Here is a 6,109-nt window from a genome sequence, read left to right on the forward strand (position 1 = left end):
AGTCAGCTGTCTCTCGCTTACAGTAAGATGCCCAGGGCCCGAGGCAGTTCAGATGGGCGTCTCCTTCTGGTCTTTGCTGGGGGAGGGCTTCACCTGCTCCTTAGCTGCTTTGACCTCCAGGACACCGTCACAGGGCGGGGGGCCTACGCCCCCTCGCCTCTCAGGCTCCTCATCCTCCTGTAGCTGCTGCTCAGACTTGGCTCGCTGCATCTGGAGCAGTCGGAGCTGTACACGCAGCTCGATGATGGCCTCCCGCTCCTCGTGGACTGCCTGGTTCAGGTGGTTGTTCTTTATCTCCAGCTCTTCATTCTGTCTCTGCAAGTCTTCCAGAATGATCTGCAGCTCCTCCTCGTCCTCGCTCTCGCTCTCGGAGGAGTACTCCTCAGTCTCACTCCGCCCGCCCGTGCTGCTGGCGACTCTGGATCTCCAAAATCTCAGCGCGGAGGCGCTAATCTCTTCCTTCTCAGAGGCGATCTGACGATCTGACGCCCCAGAAACTGCTCCATGGCCAGGAGCTCTTCCTGCTCAGTCAGGATCTCATTCTCCTGGGCAAGGAGGATGTTTATAACTTCCTCATTTTCATTCCTTTCTTCTTTGGAAACATCCTCCTTCGAAAGACTGGCTATCTCCTGTGCGATCTTGGTTTCACACTCCTGTCTTTTAGCTTCCCTCAGTTTTCTCTTGAGGGCAGTTAGAATCCTTTGTACTTCTCACAATCTTTCTTCTTTAGATAAGTCCTTTATCCCGCCCTGCAGATCTCGATGTAAACAATTCAAAAGAAACTCCTGTCTCCTGATCTCTTCCTTGATGCCTGCCTGGGTCTCTGGCAGCGTGGGCATGGTAGCCATGTTGGACCAACGCAGAGGCCTTGTCACTTGCTTTAGGACTACAGCGCCAAAGAGTTCTTGCACATGTGTGAAAAGGACATACAGGACACAGTTGCTGATCTGGACGGTTGGGCTAAGCACTATGGAGATGTTCTGGATGTTCATCTTCGTTTCTAGCTCCTTTGCGATGACATGGTCCATGTGCACAATGAGCCAGGAAATCAGAAGGTGGTTACACTCTGGCAGTTCCTTGAGCAAGCGCTGGAATTCCTGCACTTTCTCCATCTCCGTGGTCCTCCCACAAGCCTCTTCAAAACGGGCCATAAGCTCTTTGGTAAGCAAATTCTCTGGAAGGTCTCGCAAATACTGCTTCAGCAAACTGGCTACAGTGTTAGGCTCATATTCTTCCAAGTTTGGAGACCCCTCTCGGTCATACGCTGCTTTTAGCTCATCTACCTTTGATTTGATTCCTGAAACTCTGTAGATGCCTTCACACTTCATGCCGTGCTTCTCCATGTAGTCGATGCACTCCCGGAAGACAACGGGCAAACGGACGCCATCGTAGATCATGGTCCTCTCGACCGCGTCAGCCAAGGGAACACCAAAAATGGGTCTGAGACTGGGCACGTCGACCTGAGGCACCTCCGGCTCCTGGATTGGCTTTTTCTTTTTCTTCTTCTCTTTCCACTGTTTAACAACATCAGCTGCCGTCAAGTCTTTAGATTTCTTCTCTTTATGCTTTTCCTCTTTGTGCTTTTCCTCTTTATGCTTTTCTTCTTTGGGTTTTTCTTTGATTTTAAAATCCTTCTCCTTCTTGAACACATGGATTCCCTTGGACCTCTTCATCTTGGACAGACTTTCGGCTTCATCCCCAGAGCTGTCTTCCTGGAAGGCAGCATACATAGCCTTCAGTCCTTTTTTTCCTTTTTCTTAAATTTTCCTTTTTTCTTCCCATGATCTTTCTCATCATCTGTCACTATATCAGGAGGCTCATGGAGGATGTCATGAGGAGGCGAGGGCTCACCCGTCCGGTACAATCCAGGAAATTTTGTAGGGCTGATCTCCTCAGAGCTGGAGGTCCGGGTCAGCCCGCTGCCATGCTCCACCCTGCGGTGTTCACTAGGGCTGCTGGTGGGGGGCAGGAAGCACTCGGTCATGCTGATGCCCTGACAAGAAAGGGAAGCGGTCATCTCTGTTACCTATCCATCACCAGTGCCTGCCGCCCAGCGACCGTCGGCTCCGCTGCAGCCGCCGCCTCCTCGCACTCACGCAGCCGCAGCCGCCGCCACCGCTGCCTCCTGCGCTGCCCCCCTGGCCGGCCGCGGGAGCCCCATTCCCACCCTGCCCAGCCTCCGCCTGTTTCTAGAGAGCAATCTTGAACTTACCAGGGAACTCTCTCTGCTGGCTAGGTATTGTAGCACTCTAAGTTTCTTTGTGGGCTCCTGGTAGGGAAAGGATGTCAGTGGTCTTACCACTGTAACCTGCATTCTATGTGGCAACCTACTAGTCAAGATGTGTGCACTGGTGCAATACTGGCATAACCAACCTGCCTCTTGATAGGATTGACACCAGCTGCAGAGAAGGGAATTCTTGCCTGGTACAGTAAACATGGTCAAAAACCATGGCATGGGAGTCACAGGCCCAAGAGCAGAACCTACTGATGTTTTGATGATCATGTTTGTTAATTTGCCATCTAAATATTCATCCTTATGATTTGTACTACTCTCAACCTTGGTGAAAGAAGTCTCCTCTTACAGTTGGTCGTGAGTAATCCAGATTGAAATAGCTGTTCAAAAAGTACTGAGAACAAACAATTGTGGAAGATTGGGACAATTACTATTTCATCATGGTTGAGGGAGGGTCCCAGGAGTCTCCTATCCCTCAGTGAAGGTCTACTGGCAGTTACAGGCAGGTATATTACTTTAGAGTTTGGAGTAGATACTTCTCCATTTTTCTACAGTACTTTCTACAGCAAAATGAATTCTTGCATACCTTAAGGGATTTTTTTTTTCCTAAACAGGGTTTCTTTGTAAAACCCGGATTGTCTTGGTATTTGCTTTGTAAACCAGTCTGGCCTTGAATTTAGAGACCCAACTTCTACTTCCAGATGTAGGGATTAAAGGCATGTGCTACTATGCCTTGCCATTGACCTTTTGGATTTTTAAAAATTAATTCTTTAATTTTATGTGTATGGGTGTTTTGCCTCCATGTGTCTATGCAGTATGTGCATGCAGTATCTGCAGACTCCAGAAGGCACCAGATCCCCTGGTCCTAGAGTCACGGACAGTAGAGACCTGCCATGTAAGTGATGTGAATCAAACCAGGGTCCTATGGAAGATCAACCAGTGCTCTTAATCACGGAGCCATCTCTCCAGCCCTGACATTGGTCATTTATAAGCTATAGATGTGTATGCATGTTGTCACATTCACAGTTTAACTCTAGTTTCTCATCTTGATAGTTGTATGGTTTAAGTTGATGTGTGTATAGTTTGAAGATTTTAAAGGTGAGTAACAGATGAGAATTTATTGAAGCACTTTGTGTTTTCTTTCATGATGAATTTTCTTTCATGTCTACAAGGTCAGCACTAGGTAAAAGATTTGTCAAGTTGAATGCATTTGGGGGTTGGAACTTTTGATAAATAGCAAGACATGGTGATTATATATGGTATACATTTATATGGTTTCTCAAAAGCATAAATTTTGTGATGTACAGCAAAATTAGAGGGAAAATTAAATGCTTTATTACTTTTTGGCACTATGTTTTGTCTTTATATATTTTCTTTCTTTTTTTTTGACAGGGTTTATGTAGTCCTGCCTATCCTGAAACTTACTATATGGATCAGTCTGCCTCAAACTCACAGAGCTCCTCCTGCTTCTGTCATAAGTGCTGGGTTAAAGGTGAGCACCACATTTAATTGGAGCAGTTCGCTTACAGTTCAGAGGTTTAGTCCAGTATCATCATGGCGGGAAGCAAGGCAGCCAGGCAGACATGGTACTAGAAGTGAGAGTCCTTACATCTTTTTTTTTTTTAATCAATTTTATTTTTTTTAATTTATTTTATTTTATTTTATTTTTGGTTTTTCGAGACAGGGTTTCTCTGTGTAGCTTTGCGCCTTTCCTGGGACTCACTTGGTAGTCCAGGCTAGCCTCGAACTTAGAGATCTGCCTGCCTCTGCCTCTCGAGTGCTGGGGTTAAAGGCGTGAGCCACCACTGCCCAGCCGAGTCCTTACATCTTGATCCTGTTATAGTGTCAAAAGCCATAAGCTAACACCAGTATATTGCAAAGCAAAAATGTGTTAATGGCTGGAGTCATATTTTCAGTCTCCCATGGTAGGAGAATGAAAACAGCCCAACTTAAAGACAGAGTAATCTTTTTATACCAAGCAAGCAGGTGATTGAGTGGAATTTTGCAGCTGTTTCTATGATCATGGGAAAGGTACATGTTATGGGTTTATGGTCAAAGAGTTAACAAACCACAAAATGGTCAGTCAATTCTCAGAACAATGGATACAATTTATGATGTGTAATTCACAATGTTATTGAGGAAAAACCACTCAAAAAAGTTAGCCTCTAGCTAAGGACATGATCAAAATCTAATATTGTTCAATTAAAAAGAAAATGGAGTCAGCCATCTTTAACAATCCAAAGGCAACAGAAAGTGAATGATCTCACTTGGCATGACTTGCACAAGACCTCAAAGCCCACCTCCACAGTGACACCCTTCCTCTAACAAGGCCATACCTCCTAACAGTCCCACTCACTTTGGGGGCTATTTCCTTTCAAACCACCACATTCCATTCCCTGGCTCCCAACGACTTGTAGCTATATCATAATGCAAAAATGCATTCAGTCCAACTTCAAAAGACCCTACAGTCCATAACAGTTTCAATGGTGTTTAAAAGTCTGAAGTTCAGAGTCTCTTCTGGGAGTCATGCAATCTCGTTTAACTATAATCCCTTATAAAATCAAAATAAAAAAACAGATCACATACTTCCAACATATGACACAGGATATGCATTACCATTCCAAAATGCAGGGAAGGGAGCATGATGAGGAAATACTGGACCAAAGCACGACCAAAAACCAGCTGGATAAACTCTAGACTGCATTTCTATGTCTGGTGTGAACAGGACATTCAGAGCTGTAACTCCCTTCAGTTTTGTTGACTGCAACACACTTCTTTCTCTTGCACTGGTTTCACTCTGTCACCAACTTTCCTCAGCAGATACCAGATGACTCTGGCATCTCTAACATCTTGGGGTCTCCAAAGCAATCCAGGCTTCTCCTTTGCAGCTTCACACAATGACCTCTCTGAGCCTCCATTCAGGCACGCCCTTGAAACATGCCTGGCCTCAGTGGGTTTCCTCACTTGAGAAGGAAGATTCCACACCTTTCTATCCTTGAAGCCAGAATTATAAGGCCAAAGCTGCCATGTTCTCTTGCTTACTGGAGCTGGAGCATGGACCCTTCTTTAAATTACATCTCCACCAGCTTTCTGTTTTCAACAGCTTCCTTAACTGCCTAAGGCTGGCTATTCTGGAACTTGCTACTTAGAGCAGGGTGGCCTCAAACTCAGAGATCTGCTTGCTTCTGCCTTCCCAGTGCTGGGATTCAAGGCACGAATCACCACATCACCACTCTAAAGCTTTAATTCCTTTTCATAAGTTGGAAATTTATCTGGGTGGGATCTTGCCTGAGGTCACCACTCCCTTTGTTCCATTTCTTACTCTGCTTATTCCCTTCAACACAGAGCTTAGCTCCATTACACCGAACTCCATTCCTGGTATTCCTTTTCTCCTCGAATTGTTCTACATTGTATATTTTTTCCTTGCTCAGCTTACTTTTTTTCATCATATTCATTAGAGTTATCACTAATAACCACATGACAGCGCTATATACTAGGCTGTTTTGAGGTTTCCTCTGCCGACAGAATTAATCCAAAACTCTTCTCTTTATCCTCAGGCAGAACCTTTGGACAAGGGCAAAAAGTAACAATTCTTCACCAAAATATCACAAGAACAATGTCCAGGCTACATACTAATGTTCTTCACCTAATCCTCTTGTTCCAGGTACCCAAAGTTCAAATCACTCAGTATCACTGTCTTCCATGCCCCATCAATCACAACTTAAAGCGGTTAACTGCTTTTCTAATCCACAGTCCAAAGGTCCAGATTCCTTCTAACAAAAGCATGTCAGGCTTATCCCACCAATACCACAGTCCCTGGTACCAACTTTAGTCTTAGTTCAGGCTTCTATTGCTCTTAAGAGACTCCATGGCCAT

General features: G+C 45.2%; 1 pseudogene; it reads right to left on the reverse strand.

Annotated features, from left to right (window-relative positions):
- LOC114686607 lies at nucleotides 1–2,078 on the reverse strand (annotated as a pseudogene).
- Between the last annotated feature and the right edge of the window lie 4,031 nt (nucleotides 2,079–6,109).

This window comes from Peromyscus leucopus, chromosome 1 (assembly GCF_004664715.2).
Source record: "Peromyscus leucopus breed LL Stock chromosome 1, UCI_PerLeu_2.1, whole genome shotgun sequence".
NCBI lineage: Eukaryota > Metazoa > Chordata > Mammalia > Rodentia > Cricetidae > Peromyscus > Peromyscus leucopus.